At 41.6% G+C, this 25,292-nt stretch overlaps 1 protein-coding gene across 1 annotated transcript in view; it reads right to left on the reverse strand.

Moving 5' to 3' along the window:
* RNF144B (ring finger protein 144B) overlaps window positions 1–24,900 on the reverse strand; it is a 159,530-nt gene extending 134,630 nt beyond the window's left edge. Inside the window, exon 1 of the mRNA XM_070778335.1 lies at window positions 24,765–24,900. The gene's annotated coding sequence lies outside the window, so the exon portion shown is untranslated. The remainder of the gene's footprint in view (window positions 1–24,764) is intronic.
* Window positions 24,901–25,292: the final 392 nt, after the last annotated feature.

Below are 25,292 nucleotides of genomic sequence, written 5' to 3' on the forward strand. Positions count from 1 at the left end.
AAAAGAATCTGAGCTTCTCATTCATTCATTCATTCGACAAAGAATTCTTTAGTTGGACATCTTGCAAGGGTATAATAACTACAGGCTGTGGTGGATAAGGAAACCAGTACAGGGCTCAGACAGGGGCAGAGATTGCTATATGCGTAGAGTGGTCAGAGGAAGTCTGTCTGAAGAAATACTTTAGCTAAGCTCCCAAAAAATCAAAGCTAACCCAAGAAGAATGGTGGGGAGACAGCACATGATAATACTCTGATGCAGGAAAACCCTGATGACTGCAAACTAGCCAGCGTGGCTGGAATTCAAAAAGAGGCAGAGTGGACTGGAGGTGGATTCATTCAGGCATCTGAAAGGCCACTTAAGGAATTCACATTTTAATCTCAACATAATGAAAGCCATTAAAGGATCTTAAGCAGGAAAGAGAGGTCCTCTGAGTTGATCTTTCCCACTACCCAGGGGATGGTACAGGGGAGACAGGTTGTTAGGAAGACAGTGGGTGTAGTGACGCATCCTGCCACTTCCACCCTGGCCCTTGCCGATACCAAAATTCCTGCAGCCTTAGACCCTACCCACCTGGCAACACTACCCGCAAAAGTCTAATCATTCTAATCGCTCAGCTCCCTAAGTGTCTGCTCCCTGTAATCTTCACCCCAAACCTGTGAGCCCATCCAAATTAATGCCCCCACTTCCTACGGCTCCTGCCATACAGCCCCCATCTGTAGCCTCTGCACACCTCAGGGAGGATGAAGGCCAATTCCCCCATAAGCGTCATCTCCTTTATTCCTCCAACTCCATGAGTTTTGTTCAAACTCATGCCATCTCTGTGATCCCGGTACTAGCTGGCAGCATCTTATTTCACGGAATTCTAAAATGCCCTGGGGTTGAAAAGCACTTTACAGATATTCTGGTTCAACCTCTAGGGTTTCGTAGTGAGGAAACAGGCCCAGCCTAATTAGAAGACTTTTCCAAGTCCCAAAGATTAAGACTTCTGACTTCCTACTTTGATAGTTCCTTGCAGGACTTTAAAGCAATTTTTTTTAAAAAAAGAACACTTGCAAAGTGCTTCACGTTTTACAAACACTTCTGCACAGACCACCTTGCAGAATCACTGCAGCCCCCAGGTACAAGATATAAACTGAAGCTGAGAATGATGAATTGCTAAGAGCAGGACTAAGCCAGGCTTGGACCCAGGACTTCTGGCTCCCTGTACAGCATGAACTATAAAAATGTCCCTATTGTTTTAGATGAAGCTAGTTCGGAGGCATTAAAGTTAGAGGTTTCCTATTTCTGGTCATTATTTTTGATTAATTGTACCTTTGTGTTTTGGTTTTACATTCCTTCTGAAGATCAGATTTTTTTTTTTAAACTGTACTTAGAGAGGGACTTTGTCCAATACTGGGATTTTACTGGAATGAGGGTGAGGGCTTCTGAGCAGGAGAGAAAACTTAAAGAAAACGAAGATAAATATGCAAACTTTACCAAGCTTATGATTTGACCTAAAGCTGGATATGGACGCAGATTCAATCAACACAAATAACCACTGTCAGAAGACCTTCTCTAAAGCTGGTTGTTTGGGGTAAAAATGAACACAGCACAATTCCAACAGAGTGAAAGCACATGCATGGTTTCATGAGTTCATTATGAAAAGATCTGAGCTATATACAAACTGCATTATCTGTATTATATTTGGGGGGGCACATTTAAGGCTTAGAGTTTCAAACCCAATATCAGAAAGCTTCTAAGTGATTAAAAAAAAAAAAAAATCCTTGGTTGCTTTGCTGAATGTGGAAGAGATTACTGCTCTGGAGTAAATATATTTTGGAATGTACTGCATCCTCATGCTTCAATTAGTTCTATTCTTGTTCTGAAAGTGGAAAGGGGTCAGGGGCCCCGCATAGCTGACACTTAGCAACAGCAGCTGATGCAAACTGTGGACCCAATGCTCACCCAGGAGACATGGCTCACTCTTGCTCTCAGAGTCCAACAGAGATCGGTAAACAGAACATTTATGCAAGAATTATGGCTTGCCTGCTCTTCAATTTGCTTTTACTTTGATGAGTTCCAACTTTTTTTTTCCCCCAAATATCAAACCCACTATTGTCAATAATCCCTTAGGGCATGTAGGTACAGTTATTTAAGTATGTTGCAAAAGCTCTCAAGTGTGAATGCAAAAAAATCTATACTTACCTCAGATACTAAGTACCCTAACAATACAGCTCATCCCCTCTGTGAACAGTTGCTAAGATAAGAGAAATCTTGTGCGTGCTCAGTCGCTCAGTTGAGTATGACTCTTTGCAGCACCATGGACTGTAGCCTGCCAGGCTCCTCTGCCAATGGAATTTTCCAGGCAAGAAGACTGGAGTGGATTGCCATTTCCTCCTCCAGGGAATCTTCCCAATCAGGGATCGAACCTGCGTCTCTTGCATCTCCTGCATTGGCAGGCAGATTCTTTACCACTGCACTAGCTGGGAAGCCCAGAAATCTTATGGGTCTATTAACTGAAGGTCCAGAGTCATATATTTATTAGGGTTTGCTTAATAACACCCATTGAACTTGGAGAAACGGCTATAATCAAGCAAACAACACTACTTGTTTGTAGAAGGCTAAGAGAGAATGTCTAAAATAACAAGTGTTCCACTGAAAATAATCACACGAAATGCCAAAATGCACATCTCTCTCACACCATCAAATCTGAACACATTCAGGATGGCCTCAGTGTCAACTGCATTCCATCCCGTTTGCAGTCCTCACCAATTAAGCCACCCAAGTTGTGACATGTGGATTCTGGCTTAGCTCAGTTAAGTGCTGGGGGCAGAAAGGAGTCAGTAAATACCTCACTCCACATACCTCTCATACCTATGGAGAGACCCCATGACTGTGGCTCACACATACACAGAAAGCTTCCAGTGCATTACCTCGGCCTTGGGGGCTTCAGCATTCCTCAGGGTTAAGTGAATCTGTAGGCACTGAATCCCTTTTTCTAACACTGCTCTCCATTGTACGCAGCCAATGTTTAAGACCAGGTAAGACGAAGAGTTGGAGGTGATAAGACTGTACCACTAAGATCACTCTTTTCAAGCTCTTTAAAGCACTGAATGGTGCTTTTGTACAAGGGACTTTAAGCTCAATAAGAATTCCTGTGACTGAGTAATGTCTGTATCATGTTTAGTTATTTTTCTTTCTTTGGGTAAATGCACCCAAACTGTCTTTATATTTAAGATTCGGTTGAAAGCAGAGAATGAAAATAATGTTTTAGGAATACAAAATAAGTAACAGTTGTCCAAATGTCACACTCTGCTTTCCCAAAAATTTAGTGTTATTACATAAAGAGCATTTTATTTGCCTTTGAATCTGTGCAATTCAGTAGGCTTATATTTTCAGGCAGTTTTTGATTCTCAGAAGTGTATTTTACAAACAACAAGAGTGACAATCATTATGAGTAACTTTCTCCACCATTAATAGCTCCCTAATAAAAACTATTATGCTGTAATACCAATTATATGAAACCTCAATATTAAAAAAAAAGAAAGAAGAGTACAAACTGAACGATCCAGAACACCGTCTGTTCTCTGTGGCTTAGTTGCTGTCGTGTCTGACTCTTTGTACCCCTATGTGCCGAAGCCCACCAGGCTCCTCTGTCCATGGGTTTCCCAAGCAAGAAAACTGGATTGTTTACATAAAAGCACACAACTGAATTACGATTTCATAGATCACTTAGTCCCCTTACCAACGAGGATGCCAATGATATTAATATAACTTAGGTGTGCCTTCGGCCAGGGTCTGTGGCTTCATGGTTCTGTAGTGTGCTTACTCTGGGCTCTGAGAAAAGTCAGTCAATAGCCAGAGCAAGAAACCTGTGACATTGACTTGACCATTAAGGCACATGACAATTGATCCTAAAAGCTTTGTCACTTGATCCTTTCAGCCAAACTGATGGCAAACAAAGTATTTTGAAGATCTGATAGCTGAACTTTAAATGTTGCTACTGTTGTATTGATACCTTCATCAAAAGGGAGCCTGCCAATTCCCAGGGTCATGACTCAGTCAGTAAAGAATCTGCCTGCAAAGTGGGAGACCAGGTACAATCCCAGGAAGATCTCCTGGAGAAGGGAATGGCTACTCACTCCAGTATTCTTGCCTGGAGAATTCTATGGATAGAGGAGCCTGGTGGGCTACAGTCCATGGGGTCACAAAGAGCCAGACACGACTGAGTGACTAAGAGGAATAAAGTAAATTTAAAGTTGACTAATCTTGGCCTAATCATGGAAAAAGCAAGAGAGTTCCAGAAAAATATCTATTTCTGCTTTATTGACTACGCCAAAGCCTTTGACTGTGTGGATCACAATAAACTGTGGACAATTCTTCAAGAGATAGGCATACCAGAGCACCTGACCTGCCTCTTGAGAAATCTGTATGCAGGTCAGGAAGCAACAGTTAGAACTGGACATGGAACAACAGACTGGTTCCAAATAGGAAAAGGAGTACGTCAAGGCTGTATATTGTCACCCTGCTTATTTAACTGATATGCAGAGTACATCATGAGAAACACTGGACTGGAAGAAACACAAGCTGGAATCAAGATTGCCGGAAAAAATACCAATAACCTCAGATATGCAGATGACACCACCCTTATGGCCGAAAGTGAAGTGGAACTCAAAAGCCTCTTGATGAAAGTGAAAGAGGAGAGTGAAAAAGTTGGCTTAAAGCTCAACATTCAGAAAACAAAGATCATGGCATCCGGTCCCATCACTTCATGGGAAATAGATGGGGAAACAGTGGAAACTGTGTCAGACTTTATTTTTGGGGGCTCCAAAATCACGGCAGATGGTGACTGCAGCCATGAAATTAAAAGACGCTTACTCCTTGGAAGAAAAGTTATGACCAACCTAGATAGCATATTCAAAAGCAGAGACATTACTTTGCCAACAAAGGTCTGTCTAGTCAAGGCTATGGTTTTTCCTGTGGTCATGTATGGATGTGAGAGTTGGACTGTGAAGAAGGCTGAGTGCTGAAGAATTGATGCTTTTGAACTGTGGTGTTGGAGAAGACTCTTGAGAGTCCCTTGGACTGCAAGGAGATCCAACCCGTCCATTCTGAAGGAGATAAGCCCTGGGATTTCTTTAGAAGGAATGATGCTAAAGCTGAAACTCCAGTACTTTGGCCAGCTCATGCGAAGAGTTGACTCCTTGGAAAAGACTCTGATGCTGGGAGGGATTGGGGGCAGGAGGAGAAGGGGACGACAGAGGATGAGATGGCTGCATGGCATCACTGACTCGATGGACGTGAGTCTGGGTGAACTCCTGGAGTTGGTGATGGACAGGGAGGCCTGGCATGCTGCGATTCATGGGGTTGCAAAAAAGTTGGACACGACTGAGCAACTGAACTGAACTGAACTGAATCTTGGCCTTCCCTGGTAGCTCAGATAGTAAAGAATCCACCTGCAATGTGGGTGGATTCTTCCCTGGATTGGGAAGACCCGTGGAGGAGGGCATGGCAACAAACTCTAGTATTCTTGCCTGAAGAATCCCCATAGACAGAGGAGCCTGGTGGGCTACAGTTCATGGAGTCACAAAGAGTTGTACACGACTGAGCAACTAAGCACACAATCTTGAGTAAAAGTGAAAGATTTTGGCATCCACATCTCTTTTTAAAAATAGAAAGTGAAGGGAAAGTCGCTCAGTCGTGTCCAACTCTTTGTGATCCCATGGCCTATACAGTCCATGGAATTCTCCAGGCCAGAATACTGGAGTGGGTAGCCTTTCCCTTCTCCAGGGGATCTTCCCAACCCAGGGATCGAACCCAAGTCTCCCGCATTGCAGGCAGATTGTTTACCAGCTGAGCCAAAGAGTAAAAAGGAAACAAGTTGAACAAAACAGACATAACTCCACCACATCCTTGGGAAATTTTGTGAATGCCAAAGAAAAAAGTTCTTAAGTAAATGCAAGATATATTTACTCATCATAAAAACCTGGTCAAATAAATACTTTTAAAATCATGGATAGCACTTACAAAAGAACTCTGAAAGCATAGTATATCATGTTCTGGAAAAAAGTCTAGGATGATTTAAGGATCATTTATTCCTTGAACTGTTAGACCAAGATATACTTAAACTTGGTTCTTATATTTTAAAGTTGTGTCTAAGATCCCTAACCCGAAATAGCTAGCGGCATGTTACTCTGATTTCCTGGAATTACAGATCAACAGTGCTAGAAAGATATTCAAGATAATTTGTTTCAACACCTATTTATAGATATGGTTGTAAGACCCAGATAGGATGGAAGTCATGCAGTGGCAACATGAAAAGTAGGACCCAGAGCCCTCGACTCTTAGTTGACTGGGTCTTACTAGTGATTTAAAATAGTAGTTCAAAAAATTTTGAGATTGGTTGCAGCAGTCACTCCAGATATAGTTTGCTGAAGTGAACCTGAAGTGAAATCGCTCAGTAGTGTCTGACTCCTTGCGACCCCATGGACAGTAGTAGCCTGCACCAGGCTCCTCCGTCCATAGGATTTTCTAGGGCAAGAATACTGGAACGGGTTGCCATTTCCTTCTCCAGGGAATCTTCCTGACCCAGGAATCGAACCCAGGTCTCCCACATTGATAGACAGACACTTTACCGTCTGAGCCACCAGGGGACCTAGTTTGCTACCATAGGTGATAAAAAATAACCAAAGGGGAAGATCAAAATAATGATACAGGGGGGCTTCCCTGTGGCTCAGTGGTAAAGAGCCCACCTGCCAAGGCTGGAGAGCCGAGTTGGAACCCTGATCTGGAAAGATCCCACATGCTGCAGAACAACTAAGCCTGTGCAGAACAACTGAGCCTGTGCACCATAACTACTCGGCCTGCGCTCTAGAGCTGGGGAGCCACAACCACTGCAAGCCCACCCGCCCTGGAGCGTGTGCTCCGCAACAAGAGAAATCACCACACCGAGAAGCCCGCACAGCCCAACTAGAGAAAAGCTCATGCAGCCACGAAGACCCAGTACAGCCAGAAATAAATAAGAGAAAGATAATGATACAGAAACATGTCCACTTCCTCCCATCCAAAAAAAAAGGCAAGATACCCTTAAAAAGCAAAAAAAAAAAGAAAAGAAAATCTTATTATTCTTTTTGCTCTAAATTGTCAAATGTGTTGCCTACATTATTTCCCTTTAAACCCACAGACTAAATTGGAAGCATTTTCTTCCTTAGTGACCTAAACAGGGTTTTCTCACTCAGGCTAAATGGCCATTCTGGCTCAGCAGGGGGCGCTGTCCATCATTCTCTTTCAGGCCAGTGGAGTAGCTAGATTCCAAGGGGTCTCTTACTGTGGGTTAAGCATCACCCCTCAAAAGTGACACACAATTCCACTAACACATCATCAAACTGGTCACATGATCCCATCCAACCACACAGGAGTCAGAAAATGCAATACTGAAGGCAGAAAACCAGAAATATTTGAAGAACAGCATTACCACAACACACCGTTACTTCTGAAACATGAATAACTGGATATTGACCTTCTCTGATTGAATACTCACGTTTATTAAGTACCTAGTTGTTGGTTTTTTCATCACAAGAAGAAACTAGCTAAAAAGAATGCCACCAAGAATCAAGCACCTTCAGCAAAAACCTTTATTCAATCACTAGATAACTAATGGTCACGAGTTGCATTGGCCATGCTAAAATCAAGATATATTCTTTTGAAAATGTAATATTCAAATATAGAAGCCTTTACTTCATATGTTAATGCTAAGTCGCTTCAGTCGTGTCCGACTCTGTGCGACCCCATAGACGGCAGCCCACCAGGCTCCGCCATCCTTGGGATTCTCCAGGCAAGAACACTGCAGTGGGTTGCCATTTCCTTCTCCAATGCATGAAAGTGAAAAGTGAAAGTGAAGTCACTCAGTTGTGTCCGACTCTTCGAGACCCCATGGACTGCAGCCCACCAGGCTCCTCTGTCCATGGATTCTCCAGGCAAGAGTGCTGGAGTGGGGTGCCATTGCCTTCTCTGTTACTTCATACACAAATGGTGAATACTTGACTATTGGTTTGGGGGTTCTTTTGTTGTTGTTGTTGTTTGCTTTGTTTTGCTTTTTCCAAGTAGCCACGTAAGAGGAAATTCTGTTTGCCCTAGGAATTACAACATGCAGCTTGCAAAGGGCTTGCTCCAAAGAATCCTATGCCACAGCTAGGAAAATTTGCTCTAACCAAAGCAAAAGTTTTCTGTTCATTCTGTACATGACTACACCTTACTGCTACATTTAGGTATACAATCTTTTTGTTCTGTATTTCTCTCTGCTGCTATGTGTCCCTTTTCTTACAGTGTTGAAAGAATTCTAAGTTCTACAAGGTATTATGTAGCATTATACTTTTTCTTACAGGGGTCAGTTCATGACATTTCACTTGAATCAAGGTCATTCTCTTCAAGCAGCTGAAGAAATATGGACACTCATATTTACTTCTGATCATTAAGAATACTCTTAACAGGAAAAAAATTTACCTTACATATTATGGAAAGAACAGTAGAGGTTCCTCTTAGAGAAAGGAAAATGTGAATTTAGACATAGAACTCCCTTTAAAAACTGAATCTGTTTTTGCAAACTATTACATATAGGGTGGATAAACAGCAAGGTTCTACTGTATAACAGGGAATTATATTCAATATCCTATGATAAATCATAATGGAAAGAATATGAAAAAAGAATGCATATATAACTGAGTCACTTTGCTGTACAGCGGAAATTAAATACAGTGTAAATCAACTATACTTCAATAAAATTTTTTAAATGAAAAAAAGTGCATCTGTTTTAATAAAAGGTAGGTTATAAAGCAAGTCACTTAAACCCAAAATACTTTGTTATTAAATATCTCGATCAGTGTTGTTACAGAAGTTAAGTTTGGGGCCTAGTGAATGAAAAAAAGAAGCTTAGTTAGCTTTTCATCAACTACAGTGGATGATCTCAACTAAGCTTAAAATTAACTGTTCACTATTTGTTGTTATTGTTCAGTAGCTAAGTCGTGTTCAACTCTCCCTGTCCTCCAGTATCTCCCAGGGTTTGCTTAAATTCATGTCCATTGAGTTGGTGATGCTATCTAACCATCTCATTATCTGCCACCCCCTTCTCCTTTTGCCCTCAATCTTTCCCAGCATCAGGGGCTTTTCCAATGAGTTGGCTCTTCACGTCAGATGGCCAAAGTACCGGAGCTTCAGCATCAGTCCTTCCAATGAATATTCAGGATTGATTTCTTTTAGGATTGACTGGTTTGAACTCCTGGCAGTCCAAGGGACTCTCAAGAGTCTTCTTCAGCACCGCAATTCGAAAGCAGTGCACTATTCTCTTCCACAGATAATACAATCCTCCATGGGAAGAAAAAGACCCTCTTGCTTTCCAGTTGTCTCCAGGAGCCTGCTTTACTCATCTGAAAAAAGGTAACTTATATTTGCATAAACCTCAGAATTTGTGAACTCATGCTTTAAAGTCATTAAAGACAATCATATTGGGAGGTGAAGTTAAGTCATAAACTATACACGCTGTTGTTCATCGCTTCAGATATATACGCAACACATGTAAAATCAACTTAGAAGTTTAAAAAACTATTTTCCTGCCTAGAATTAAATCTTGGTCCCATTTGCACTGTTCAAACTTCAGTGTGGCTGCCAGCACACTGGACCCGGCAGCTCTGTCCGCTCCCCCTCTGCTGCAGCTGTTTGCAACTAACTTGAATTATTATCATTAAAAAGCTTCTCCCAATTTCTGAACCCAAAATAACAGTACAGAGCATTGTTCATTCAACTACATTACAGAAAAACAGAGATTTGTTTTGAAAATAAAGATCTACCTAAAGCCCCAAGTCATTAAGTCAGAAACTAAATTGCAAGTTGATGGTAGTGAAATGTGAGCCCAAAACTGGAGAAACAGACTCATTAAGGCTTAACTTTCAAACTGCCAATGTTAACCAAGGCAATCTTAAATTAGAAGCATTTTTCATCCTTCCAAGGAAACTCTTTCATCCACACAATTAAGGGGTTAGACAAGAGAAATGATTCTTCACCAGAGAAGTGCATGAGATTACCTCTGAAACAGTTCCAAACACGCACACATCCATCCACACCTCAGACCTACTTAATCAGAAGGTGACGTGTCTGTTTTGAAAACCTTGCAGAAAAGGATTCTGATCTACATCTTAAGTCTGTAAATTCTAAATCCCTGAAGTTCTTTCCAGCCCTAGGTGCTACATCAATCAATGGAGCCAATGAGAAAGGAGTTCTACAGAGTTGAATCAATAAGGCTCTGCAGGCAATAATGATTTGTTGATTACACAGTGAGATTGTAGTGAAAGAAGGGAGGCACCTGGCTTCCACTCGTGGTTCAGTTGTTGAAAAGTTTTCACTGTTAGATTTTCAATTCACACATAGTCTTGGATAGAGAAAGGGCGTGGGCTTTGGCCCAAGTTCAAATTTTCACTCCTTCGTTAGTAGCCAAGTAAGTAAACGTGCACTAGTTACTGCTCTTAAGCCTTTTTTGAGTCTCAGTTTTGTGGCTCAGAGGTTAAAGCGTCTGCCTGCAATGCGGGAGACCTGGGTTCGATCCCTGGGCTGGAAAGATCCCCTGGAGAAGGAAATGGCAACCCACTCCAGTATTCTTGCCTGGAGAATCCCATGGACAGAGGAGCCTGGAGGGCTACAGTCCACAGGGTCGCAAAGAGTTGGACACGACTGAGCGACTTCACTTTGTCACTGCACAGTGCCTCATACAGAGCTGTGTGTGTGTGTGTGTGTGTGTGTGTGTGTGTGTGTGTGTGAAAGTAGATCAGTCATGTACAACTCTTTGCGACTCCATGGACTATATAGCCTGCCAAGCTCCTCTGTCCATGGAATTCTCCAGGCCAGAATACTGGAGTGGGTAGCTGCTCCCTTCTCCAGGGGATCCTCCCAACTCAGGGACTGAACCCAGGTCTCCTGCATTGCAGGCGGATTCTTTAATCATCTGAGCCACCAGAGAAGCCCACAGGGCATAGGTGCTGGGTAAATATTACTTCCAAACAGATCATATTCCCTTCTGCTTCTGCCTCCTTGTTTATCAAGATAAGCCTTTTCCTTATCTCTATTAAGGCTTCTCTCATTATAAAACAGAGATCTGCCTGGTGGCTCAGACGGTAAAGCATCTGCCTACAATGTGGGAGACCCAGGTTCAATCCATGGGTTGGGAAGATCTCCTGGAGAAGGAAATGGCAACCCACTCCAGTATTCTTGCCTGGAAAATCCCATGGATGGAGGAGCCTGGTAGGCTACAGTCTATGGGGTCACAAAGAGTCGGACATGACTGAGCGACCTCACTTTCACTTTCATTATAAAACAAATCAGACATTTTTACTTAAAGATAAAGTACTGGTGGTTTAATCACTAAGTTCTGTCTGACTCCTGTGACCCTATGGTTCGTAGCCCTCCAGGCTCCTCTGTCCATGGGTTTTCCAGGCAAGAATACTGGAGTGGGTGGCCATTTTCTTCTCCAGGGGATCTTTCCAACCCAGGGATTGAACCCAGGTTTCCCGCATTGTGGGCGGATTCTTTACCAGCTGAGCCACAAGGGAGGTTGTTATATAGCAACTCTGATCAGCCTTTCACTAGACTTCTCAGATACAACAAATTTGACTTGTTTTCACTCTCATTTTCTTTCATCTCCATATTTTAAGGGAGATGGTAAAAACAAAACCAACCAGCTGCATGTGAAGAAGGTATACATACTTGACAAATAAATTGATTTGTAACCATAACACCATATACGGATTCCAATGTTAATAATGCATATCCCATTTGTTTTCATATATGGATTTCACTTTAGTAAATCATATAATGAGGCTTTTTATTTCCCATAACCTCCCTAATGTGTTCTCAGAACAGTTCTGGGTGGAATCATAGTTTAAAAAGCATGGATTAGGCTTTATATTTTTATTTTTCCAATAACATGAAAAAATAATGAAAATGAACAGCAAAGGTACAATTTTTCTAAAATGAGCAAATTTTAATATAGGGTGCTATCTAAGCATAACAGAATAACTAAAGAGAATATTGCAGCATGGAGAATATTGCAGCCCAGAAATTCCTAACATATTATAAGATTTGCCCATTTACACTTGGTTGACTTGGGGATGTTCCACTAGATTCCTGTATCCCCTGACGTATGGTGGCAGACATCTATTTTTTTAATTAAAAGAAATGATAAATTTTGCAAAATCCTTCAAAACTGTGGGTACATGAAACCAGGGTAGACAGTTTTTTTCACTGCCAAGAGAGGGTGTGGTTTCAGAGTTTCCACTGAAGGCCCCTTTAGGAACGTAACATTTCTGTTGTGTCTGAGCTGACTTCTGCCATATCCTAGCAATGAAAACGGAGCTCACTCAACGACTGTTGCCTAAATCTGAGCTCCCCAGTCTAGCCACAGATTCCACAATTCCCCTCTTTCAAGTTATCATTTCAAATCCTGATTCTGACATGCATCAAGTAAAAAAAAAAAAGATAATATTAAACAAGAAAAAAAAATATACATATCAATTTATTTACTACTGTTAGTAGTTTCTATTTTTACCCATGTTTCAAAAAGCTCTATGCTTTTGCATACTTTATGCATTTGAGTCATTTTGATAAATGCGTATTTTAGACTTCTGAACTATAGTAAGAGTAAACTCATAAATGAAAATGTTAACCTGAATTATTCCAGTAAGTTTGTCACTTTATATTCACTAAGCAATTGAGTTAAATAATAGTAATTAGTTCCACCAAATTAACACTATTATGATTAGATAATTTGCTCATGGTTATTCAACAAGCCAGGAATAATACCTAAGAATAAAGCATAAAACCTAGAGCTAAATTTCGCAAGAAGAATACGGTACCGATTTTTTTTTAAGTTTTTTTAGTATTTAGTTTTAGTTTTGGCCGCACTGGGTCTTAGCTGCCACATGTGGGATCTAGTTAGCTGACCAGGGATCAAACACGGGCCCCCAGCATTGGGTGCTTGGAGTCTGGATCCCACCAGGGGAGTCCCCAGTACTGATTTTTAATTGCAGTTTCAGTAGGACATTAAGGAGAAATTTCAAATGAAGGGTGGGATATATACCAGATTCACAGGTGGAAGGACTCAATGTTGTAAATATATAAATTCTCTCCACATTAATTTTTATATAATTCAATATAATTCCAATAAAAAGTAAAATGGAATGTGGAGGGGGATAGATCACAAAATGAAGTGAAAGACTTCTAGTCAATAAGGCATGCTGAGCCGACTTGGAAAGTCCACTCTCTCACACCCCTGTCACCCTATCCCATCCCCTTCTCTGCTAACACACAGAAGCTCTGGATAAATATAATGAACTATTTTAAGTGCATAGCTGGGCAGAAAGCAAGAAGAGGAAGTCTCCCAGAAACAAAAAAGAAACTCAAAACCCACAACAGTGATTAGAAATCAAAGACCTAGTAGGAATATGAGAATAGGATATTTACCTTTGAGTGTAGAATTTACCTACCAGGTGAGGCTTATATAAAGTCAGGAGGGTAGAAGGACAAGAAAAATTCCATCCTCTCCCTGGGTCAGGAAGATCCCCTAGAGGAGGGCATGGCAACCCAGTTCAGTATTCTTGCCTGGAGAATCCCATGGACAGAGGAGCCGGACAGGCTACAGTCCATGGGGTCACAAAGAGTCAGGCATGACTGAAAATGGCTTAGCATGCTCAAAAGGACAGTAGTACAAAACAAAATTTCAAGAAGAACCACACAGAGATCTAGAATTGAAAATATCTTGAATGGAAAAAGAAAAAAAGTAGACCATTTTAACAGAGCCACACTTAGCTGGGCTGGAAGAAGCACAAGCTGGAATCAAGATTGCTGGGAGATATATTAATAACCTCAGATATGCAGATGACACCACCCTCATGGCAGAAAGTGAAGAGGAACTAAAAAGCCTCTTGATGAAGGTGAAAGTGGAGAATGAAAAAGTTGGCTTAAAGCTCAACATTCAGAAAATGAAGATTATGGCACCTGGTCCCATCAGTTCATGGGAAATAGATGGGGAAACAGTGGAAACAGTGTCAGACTTTATTTTTGGGGGCTCCAAAATCACAGCAGATGGTGACTGCAGCCATTAAATTAAAAGACGCTTACTCCTTGGAAGAAAAGTTATGACCAACCTAGATAGCATATTCAAAAGCAGAGACATTACTTTGCCAACAAAGGTCCATCTAGTCAAGGCTATGGTTTTTCCTGTGGTCATGTATGGATGTGAGAGTTGGACTGTGAAGAAGGCTGAGCGCCGAAGAATCGATGCTTTTAAACTGTGGTGTTGGAGAAGACTCTTGAGAGTCCCTTGGACTGCAAGGAGATCCAACCCGTCCATTCTGAAGGAGATCAGCCCTGGGATTTCTTTGGAAGGAATGATGCTAAAGCTGAAACTCCAGTACTTTGGCCACCTCATGCGAAGAGTTGACTCATTGGAAAAGACCCTTATGCTGGGAGGGACTGGGGGCAAGAGGAGAAGGGGACGACAGAGGATGAGATGGCTGGATGGCATCACTGACTCGATGGACTTGAGTCTGAGTGAACTCCGGGAGTTGGTGATGGTCAGGGAGGCCTGGCGTGCTGCGATTCACGGGGTCGCAAAGAGTTGGACACGACTGAGCGACTGAACAGAACTGAACACCAGGGAGGAGAATCTTCGGAGACATCTTGGAACTTTGCCTTCTACAGGAAAAAAGCAATATTTCACGATACGCCCCAGGGCACATCCCTTTTAGCACTTTTGCTCTTAACCACTGCGCTAAGGGAACTGTACTAGAACAGCACGGCATTGTCCTCAGGGTCTTAAGTGTACAGGACTTCCTCTACTGAAGACTGACTCACGCCCCCATACGAAGTAATCACCTCTCTTCCTAATATATTAGTCCATCTAATATACTACCGCTGGATACCATTTCTAGGGTATAAACCACACTTGCTGTCAATGTAAATACTCTGTGTGACTCAAATGTATTTTTCAAGTTGTCTTTTCAACTCGCAAAGAGTCGGACATGACTGAGTGACTTCACTTTCACTTCTCAACTCTAGGAACGCATTAATAAAAATATTGTTTAGATTGTCCCCTTGTCACTCCTTGACCATAAAAGTCTTTGAATAACACTGCAAATGCTGCAAAGATTATATGGAAGCTAACAGTTTAAAATTCCCAAAAGCTGAAAAGAGGCATCCATTAGCATTCTTGTTTATTTTAGAGTTTATTGGCTTATGAATATCCTCTTTATCGTTTTATAGGAACACATACACTTTTAAAAAATTGATCAGTGGCAGAATACAAATGGTGAACAATTCATCTTAGCTGTTTATTGCTTCTATGATTCTCTAGAAACAGAAGGTGGGAAATGTCTCATGTTGCTTATTACACAAAAGCCCTATCTCAGATCATTTCCCCAGCTGTGGAACAGATTGCAAACCTCATCTTAAAATTACCAAATGTGTACCTTAATTGATTAATTCAAATTCTCGTAGCATCATTTTAAGAAATGAAAACAGTTATTGTGACATTTCCCTGGATAAATTTGATTCCTATGATAACCGTATCTGCTTTCCCTCCTATCGTTTTGCCAATTATGTATCATTGAAAAACTATAAATAGTTTTGTATGTGTGACTCCTAAAATGAACCAGCAAGACTCGTGGGATAGAATCAGAAAATGACTGTTTCCTCCACTGCCTCTTTAATTTTATTATGTGGGGTTTTTCTTTTGTCCTTGGATGAAATTTGAAGCCAGTTGTCATGACTTCTAATCACTCAAATAATGAAGTCTTTTCAATTCACTCTAGATCCAAGAAAATCACAGTTCTGTAATGTTTCTAATGGAATACAGCACTTCAAACTCTTCCAGCTTCACGTGAAGTGACAAGGCTCCCTCCTGCAACTAGGTATGACCCACTGAACACTTCCCAGGTGTACTGGGAAAGGAAGACAAAGACTCTTTCTCTCTCTGGCCAGATTGCTAATTGAGGTTGCCCCACTTTCTGATACAAAAGTGGGATGAGGTAGGGGGAAAATGAGACAGAAAATTCTTCCTTGACTAATACAGACTAATTAAATCATTAGATCTGATGCTGGTGATCTGTGAGCGTAGTGGGTGTTTAAAGCTTACTTTTTTTTCAATTGAAGTACAGCTGATTTTCAATATTGCTTTAGGTCCAGGTGTATAGCAAAGTGATTCAAATATATATATATATATTTTTTTCAATTGTTTTCCATTGTAGGCTATTACATGATATTGAATATAGTTCCCTATGTTATACAGTAAATCCTTGTTATCTCTTTATTTAGTAGTATGTATCTGTTCATCCTTATACTGCTCATTTATCTCCCACCTCACTTTTCCTTTGATAACCATAAGTTTTTCTATGTCTAGAGTCTGTTTCTGTTTTGTAAATAAGTTCATTTATACTATTTTTTATATTCCATGTATAAGTGATATCACATGATATTTGGCTTTCTCTCTGCCTGACTTACTTCACTCGGTAATAGTCATCTCTAGGTCCATCTATGTTGGTGCAAATGGCATTATTTCATTCTTTTTTATGGCTGGGGAATATTCCATTATATATTTCACAATTTCTTTATCCATTCATCTCCTGATGGACACTTAAAAAGCTTACTTTTTCTGTTGAGCCAGGAGTGGGATGCTGATGAAAATAATAGAAGTTAGAGCGACTGAAAACCTTGAATCTCCTCATCACCAGGGATCTCTCACCTACGGATCCGTTTTTGCAGATGGTTACTTACAACCCCCTCCTCAGTTTACCCAGCTGGGGTCCAAGGGCCCTCTTCCACATGACCTGAGGACCCCAGCTAGCTCACGCTCTAGAGTGATGACCTACCTCTGTTCTTTAGGTAACAACCCATGCGCTCTGTGCCTGATCAAACTAAGGAGTGATGAAGTGACATCTCTTTCACTCCATCATCAGAGGAGCTAGCTAGCCAGTCCCTCATCCTTCAGATTTCTCAGGCCTGAATCTCTACACCTCTCCTTCTGAAGGGATACACATTAAACACTCCAAATGATCTGTAGAAAACCCTTTCACTAGATGTGAGCTGAGGGGTAGGTACCTCACACCGTTCTGTTGGTGGCCAGGATGGGGGACTCAACTACACCACCAACTCTCTAAAAACCTTCTAATAATTATTTCCTTGGCCTCTCGAATCATGTTTTATCACCTGGAAGTGACCAACAAGCTAATCATGAACAATTTGAACTGGTTCTCCTGTACTTCCTTTCCCACATGGGCACTGTGGTCTTACATCTAACTTTGGAATGAGGCCTCTCTTGTCTTGAGCCACACACAGCTAAAACTGAGAACTATCAACAGGTTCCACGTGTACTCATATTTCTCTCAAGTGCTCCGTTTCTATTTTTTTTCCGCAAGTAGAAAACATGTATGCTGTTGGCTCACCAACACCTACAAGCAGGGTTTGAACTTTCAAGAATTAAATAATTCTAGAAACCGAGGTTTAAGCACCAACCATAAAGGATGAAATGACAATGACTGAGACAAGTGAGGTGGGGACCTAGTTAGAAGCACACTGGAGAAAGAATCAAAGATACAGTCAGAGTTCGCAATCTATGTAGCCGGACTGAACCCAGGATCTTCTATTCTCCCAGCCTGGCTCCTCATCCATGATACCAAGTGGCATAGTCATCGGGGAGCTATCTTAGATTCTTCCCTTTCTCTCATCTGCCAAGTCCAATCAGTAATCAAGTTTTATTACTGCCACATATAAAGCATCCCTTCTTTCCTGACACTGTTTAATTTTCATAAGAGTTAATAGGGACCTTTTTTTTTTTAAGATAAGAGAGTGGAATATGTGTATATGTTAACGAAAAAGAATCAGTCGAGAAGAAGAGATTGAAAATATTTGAGAGAAAAGGCAATTAGTGAGGCCAGATCTCTAAAGAAGAGATGGAAACTTGAAAGTACTGATAAATCTTGAACAAGAGAAGAAAAACTACTATTTAAGAAGCTGACTTGTTCATAAAGCTAAATTTACTTAACTCCCTAATGTTGATATTTTCTTTTCTGAAATAAGATGAGATGGTAGTGTTTTTAATGTCCTTACTAGAAAAAGATTTAAAATTGGCAAACATTCAGTCCCTAAAATTCTGGGGTAGGATTTTTGCTACTCCCTCAAGTCCAAACCCAGTACCCAAATCTTGAGTATCTGCTTGACGACTGACCTCTCTCTCTCTCCTTCCACCTAAGGGAGAAACATTTTTCTATTGGCTGTTTGTACTTTCCTGTCTTCCTGATGCTCATTCATCATTCCACTTCCTTTTGTCTGTATCTCTCAACGGAAGCTGCCCACGGCTGAGGTCACGCTGACCCAACTGCCAAACCCAATGGTACCTTCTTTGTCTTCGTGATGCTAATGAGAGTCCATCTTGAATTTCACCGTTCCCTTTGATTCTCTGATTTCACGCTCTCCTGATCTTTGTCCTCTGTTCTGTCCACCTTTCCTCAGGCTCCTCTTGTTGACTGGCTTCCTATGTTCTCTGAGTTTCGCTGCTGAAGGTTCTCTTTGCTCCACTCTCTTGGTTTACCTCACCCACACCTTCTACCATGACATGTGTTCTGACAACTCCCCTATAATCACCTTGTGTGATCCGTACCACTCTTGGGTGTGACTATCACCTTTTCCAGATGAGGGAGATGAGGCTAAGAAAACTAATTTGCAAAAGCTGCATGATTCGTATTAAGGAATACTAATAAGCCACAACCTTCCGAATCCAAAGGCCATCGTCCTCTGATTCCAAAGGATAAAATAAGGTATACAACTGAAAATAGACAGGTTTCAGGAACACATCAGACTGTTGACTAATTTTACATCTTGGTCTTGGACAACACTAAGGAAACTAAGGATTACCTCTTTTATAAGCCTACTTATAAACTGAAATATATTTATATACAAATTCACATACGCTATTCCAAATACTCACCTTTTTCTGCTCACATGGTTTCCCAAGAAACATTTCAATAGTGATAAGTTGCTCAAGTATGCTAATGGAGAGTACTATTTTAAAAAGGGAAAAAGTCTGGACTCACTAAATACTATGGGAAAGAAGCATGAAGTTACAGGACCTCGCTGAAAGATTTAAAGCAAAATTTCCTGAGGTACTTCTGCACTTTCCAAGAGGGGGCAGAAATGAGAACCAGGGCTACATGAGTTTCTGGCAGCAACAGTCCCAATTTGCAGATCTAGAACCTGAGCTGTATCAACAAGACAGTTGTATATACTAGGAAAAGCTGGCTTAAAACTCAACATTCAAAAAACTAAGATCATGGCATCTGGTCCCATCACTTCAAGGCCAATAGATGGGGTAACAATGGAAACAGTGAGAGACTTTATTTTCTTGGGCTCCAAAATCACTGCAGATGGTGACTGTGGCCATGAAATTAAAAGACACTTGCTCCCTGGAAGAAAAACTATGACAAAGCTAGACAGGAGATTAAAAAGTAGAGACATTACCATACTGACAAAGATCCGTCTAGTCAAAACTATGGTTTTTCCAGTAGTCACGTATGGATGTGAGAGTTGGACCATAGAGAAAGCTGAGCGCCAAAGAATTGATGCTTTTGAACTGTGGTGTTGGAGAAGACTCTTAAGAGTCCCTTTGACAGCAATGAGATCAAACCAGTCAATCAAAGCCCCTTAAAGGAAATCAGTCCTGAATATTCATTGGAAAGACTGATGCTGAAGCTGAAACTCTAATACTTTGGCCACCTGATGTGAAGAACTGATTCATTGGAAAAGACCCTGATGTTGGGAAAGATTGAAAGCAGGAAAAGAAGGGGATGACAGGACAAGATGGTTGGATGGCATCACTGACTGATGGACATGAGTCAGAGCAAGCTCAATGAGTTGGTGAAGGACAGGGAAGCCTGGCATGCTGCAGTCCATGGGGTTACAAAGAGTTGGACACGACAGAGCAACTGAACTGAACTGAATACGTACCAGGCGTATCAGTGGAGCCTCTGTTTACAAAGCTCTGTGTACAAAGATGTTTTTAAGAACCAGCTAAATGCAGAGAATAATGTCTGCCTCTGGGGACACTGAAGAAAAGGATGAATTCCACAGGTACAAAGAGTCTCTCCTGGACTAGCAGCTTTTACCCTTAAAGATTAAACTTTGAGATAACTCGTCCCCTCTTTACGTACGGTTTACTGTTGATCAGACAGAATAAGCAACAAAGTCAAAAGAAGTTGACTAAAACAAACTTGTGAGACCAACGTTAAAACTTGAGAGTCCCTTGGACTACAAGGTAATCCAACCAGTTCATCCTAAAGGAAATCAGTCCTGGGTGTTCATTGGAGGGACTGATGTTGAAGCTGAAACTCCAATACTTTGGCCACCTGATGGGGAGAGCTGACTGATTTGAAAAGACCCTGATGCTGGGAAAGATTGAGGGCAGGAGAAGGGGACGACGGAGGATGAGATGGTTGGATGGCATCACTGACACAATGGACATGGGTTTGGATGGACTCCGGGAGTTGGTGATAGACAGGGAGGCCTGGCATGCTGCAGTTCATAGGGTCGCAAAGAGTCGGACACGACTGAGCGACTGAACTGAACTGAACGTTAAAACTTACTGCTAAATAAGGCATCACCAACTCAATGGACGTGAGTTTGAGCAAACTCTGGGAGACAGAGAAGGACAGAAAAGCCTGGCATGCTCATGGGGTCACAGAGATGGACATGACTTGGCGACTGAACAACAACAACTATAGTATAAAGGAGACTTAAAAGACAGTTTAATAAAGGAATACACATTTTAATTTATAATTGCTCTGGCAGGACAACACAAGGAGACAGAATTTATAAAAACTTTGAAGGAAATGAATGATTCAATGTAACAGAGAATCACTTATAGGGAGCAATGGAGAATGTAGCAAATAGTCACACTATAGATGTAAATCACCAAATGTCATGAAATTATAAAGTATATTTTTAAAAGCATCCTGATTGTTAAGGATTAATGCTACTTTGGAACACATATTTTCAATGTAGTAATGGTCTTTAGTCATTAAATCTATGTAAGAATGTTTAGTTCCACACATTGAACACACTTACCCTGAAATATAAGGACAAGAGAAGCCTTTATAAGGTCTTTGCAGAATTAGGAAATTTGCCAGATATCCCCAAATTAGCATGCTATCATCTACAGATTCAATCAACAGCTTGTACTCATAGAGAAGCAGTGTGGGGTGTTGGAAGGGGTATGTGAGTATGCCCAAGAGGCTTAACTTCTGAGTCACAGATCTATATAAAACGGATGATAACGTCTATCCATTAGGGCTATAAAGATACTTTTTAATGTATATAAAATACCTCAATAAATAAATGGTAGAGAGTTGTAACACTAGCAAGAGTACTCCCCTAGAATCTATACGGTTTCTTAACATTGGATCCAGTCCTTTCAGTGCCTATGTATCAGGATAAATTCTTTTGGAAATCTTCAACCATAGGAACTTGGGAAGATAGATCTTTTAAGACAGAAGATCCTGAAAGGCAGAAACATCAAGAAGTAGAACTTCCAAAAACCAAGTCTTACTTAAGTAGGATTTTGAGGACTGGAAACTCCAGTGATTGTCTCTACTATTTCAGAATAAAATCTTGAGGAGGGGTCTGAAGGCCAATCATTTCTGAATGATTTGCTGACTTAGTAATTTATGTTCTTCACATACCTCACCACTTTACTTTTCTTTCTTTACCCTCATCTTGCTTAGGATACTCCTTTTCTTCTGTCAGTCAGTTGAAATAGATCACATCCAAAGCAATGCAAAACACAGGATGCTAGTTTACAATAATTCATTGGCTTTGTAAACAACCTACATTGCCCTTAAGGTCACATTTTGAGTTTCGTTGAAAATCAGAGATTTGCAACTTATTTTACTGCTATTCCTGTATCATTGAACTTGTAAAGAAATTCATTTCAAATGAGCAAAGTCCTCAGTACTACAAGAACTGGAAAGAATATAAAATTGAATGCCTATGAAAAGAATATGAAACGTAAAGTCTATCCTCCAAGTTTGGATTATGGCTACAACGGCATCAATATTCATTTGTAGGAAGACATTATTAGAATCTAGATGGCTTCGAAAGTGTCTTCCAATTTTAATGCTGTATGACTCAATTATTTCTATGTAGGTGAATCATAGAAATTAAATTAACATAGCATGATTAAATAAGGCAATTTGTGAGCAAGGCTGCCCTAAGCCTACTCTCTCTGTGGCTAAAGGTATTTCTTAGAATACTGAGCTAAAAATGTAACTGCATTCTGCAACCAATGCAAACGTTGTAATTGATGGGAGGGGAAAAAATTCAACCCAGAGTGCCAACAATGCCTCTATGAGCTAGCGTGGCAGGGAGAGTGTGGGGTCAGTGAAGCATCAAGTTACAGACTAAATTAAAGGCCTGGAGAAGAGTGACAGGGTCTAATCATCCGGTGTCTGAGGTTGCCAGAATTGGATCTACCACCCTTACTTGCTCACAAAGAATTGCTCAGCGGATGCTAAGCGCATAGACTAAGGGCTTCAAACATCTTTCATTAAAAAGCCTTCAGTTCCAAATAGCTCTTTCTGGAATTATTTCCTTGAAGTTTTTAGTTCTGTCATATTAAAATTGGCATGAAAAAGTAATCAAAACCTAATGCTTACAGTGCTCTGCCACAAAGAAAAATATTGTGGGTTTTCATTCCTATTAAAAACATGTGTTACATATATATACATAATTATGTAAGTCCCAGACCCAGTGTACACACAAATACACAAAAACCTTAGGAAAATAATAATAGCTTTCCCCAAGCCAACAGATTTTATAACACAATGTTGTACTCTGTCCACAACTCCCCTCATGAAGCCAATGCTTTGAGAATGTCAGTGGGTAATGAATATTTCTGCATATTTTGTGTCATAAGCTGCAAACACGAGATATGCAGGAAGGAATTAAAGTCACTATTAAAACTCAAACACAGTATTTTCTGGACTCGGTTGGCTAAATTGTGTGTATCTGCACTATTTTTCCTAGGGGAAAGTTAATTTTAGAAAGGAGAAAAAGTTTGCCAGGAAAGCAATCCCATTGGCTCAATACCTAGACAGTGACTGAAAGTTCAAAATGCTTTACAGACAGTCGCCTACTTGTCCTTAATATCCTTGAAAGCAAGTATCAGATACTATTCCTGTTTCATAACAAGCATCTTATTTCATAAAATGTTGTATGATTTACCATTATACCTACTTCGTGGTGTTTGAAAAAAATTAGTCCTTCACCTCAAATTTCCAAAAGACAAATGCAAATCTTTATTTTCCCTAGCAGTTACACTCAGAGGTACTTGTTAGGTACTTGGAATGGTTCAGGTATACATATACATGAAAAGCAGCAGGTGAACATCAATGACACAGTTTGAGATGGATAAACAGTACTTATGCAAACTCAAATACAATTTACACTCTTAACCAAGTCAGGGTAGAAGAGCTTGGTTCAAATACTGAGGAATGTAAACAAGACCTAAAGCAATTTATATGATAATTCCTCTTTTAGTTCCTAGAGATAACAGTTCATTTGGGTCTTTAGCCTTAAAACAACCAACAAGGAAAAATGCCAGTGGTAACTAAAAGTCAGCCAGGGCAAGCACAATGAAGGAAGCGTTTCTGATTGCCAGGAGAATAGGCCTCAGTCCTCTTTAACAGCCAGAGTACTTGTGAAGCAGTTCTTACATTTTAAAAGTTGATGTGTAAAAGCTAACTCTTTAACAAGGGCTCTTAGAAGTGCAGTATTTCCCTCCAACCTATATCTGGATTTCAGAAGAACTGTTTACGCTCTCTTCCCAAAATTGCCGTCTTAAAACCAATGACACGCACCAAACTCATCAGTTTGAAGGGAACCAGCTTTCACTCCGTTTAAACTCCCTGTTCACTCTACGATTTTCAGCTGATGTCTACCAACAGCTGGGTGCCCACTCTCCTTCTCATAAGGACCTGATAGATATTTTCAGGTAATTACGAGAGACCGCGCATCGCAATCACCTGGAGTTCTTTTTTTTCAATACACGGAAGACTGCTCGCACACGCACACACCTTGCCATTTCTTAATCAGGCTCTCAGCATCCAAGTAGGAGCTATTACTTTAAACTATGATGAAGTTCTAGCGCCGCAATCACCAAGAACACCCTGTAAACTTATCACAGTGTTTCATTTTCAGGAAAAACAAAAATAAAACCAAGGCATCTCTATCCCTGTCTGGTGCAGATACAAAAGATAAGACAGCTACCTTGACCAGGGGTTATATCCTCCCAAAGTTAGGACAGTAACAAAAGTGGGGGAGGGTATGTGTTGGAAGGAGAAGAGTTGTGATCTCAGCCTGGCAATGACTAGACTCCGGGGAAAATCGGTGCGCCGCTGCTTGCGACGCACACCTGGGCAGGGTGGACGACACCCCCCTCCCCCGCCGCCCCTCTCTCCCGGGGCCGGGGGCGCGGTGTTTCTGAGCTGCCTGGGGAGAAAGGGCGGAAAAGAGAGGGGTGAGGGCGGAGAGGAGGCGGGGGTCCGCGAGGGTCCGAGTCCCAGCGGGCCGACCGCCCGAGGCTCAGCCCAGCGCCTACGGGGCCGAGGAGGGGGCGAGGGAGGCAGTAGCGGGTGACAGCCTGGGGAGGCCGAGGAGGCACCTGGCCCGGGGCGAGGGCAGCACCCCGCGCCCCTCCTTACCGTGCGCGTGAGGTCGGCGCCACGGGCGGGGAGACTAGGAGGGGCAGGACGCGGGCGCAGGCCCGCGGAGGTCCGCTGTCAGCTTCCCCAGGCAGTAGCTCCAGGTACCGGAGGCGCTCCGATGTCCAGGCTACCAGCCCCTGCGCGCGGCTCGAGGCCCCTCCCCCGGCCCTTGCCCCCGAAGCTGCCTCCCCAACCCCTCCCGCCCGCCTCGGCGCGCTCCCCTTCTCCCCCTGCTGTTTAATCCGGAGAGCTGGGACCCCTCTCCCGAGCCTTGCCTCCCCCGCGCGTGCACGCACACACCTCCCCGAGAAACGAGCTCTCTTTAGGAAGCAGGCAGCGAACGCGATCCTTGAAATTCTGAGGCTGGGCGATTTCAGAAAAAAAAAAAAAAAACCTTTTAAAATCTTTGAGCTACCCTCTGAGGTTCAAAGCAGGAATCACTTCCATTCATCCCCTGCCTCCGTCGTCATTTGTTCTAATCACGGCATCTCTCGACAGTTGATGTTGATTGTGCTCTGAGAATCT

Source organism: Bos indicus, chromosome 23 (genome assembly GCF_029378745.1).
Source record: "Bos indicus isolate NIAB-ARS_2022 breed Sahiwal x Tharparkar chromosome 23, NIAB-ARS_B.indTharparkar_mat_pri_1.0, whole genome shotgun sequence".
NCBI lineage: Eukaryota > Metazoa > Chordata > Mammalia > Artiodactyla > Bovidae > Bos > Bos indicus.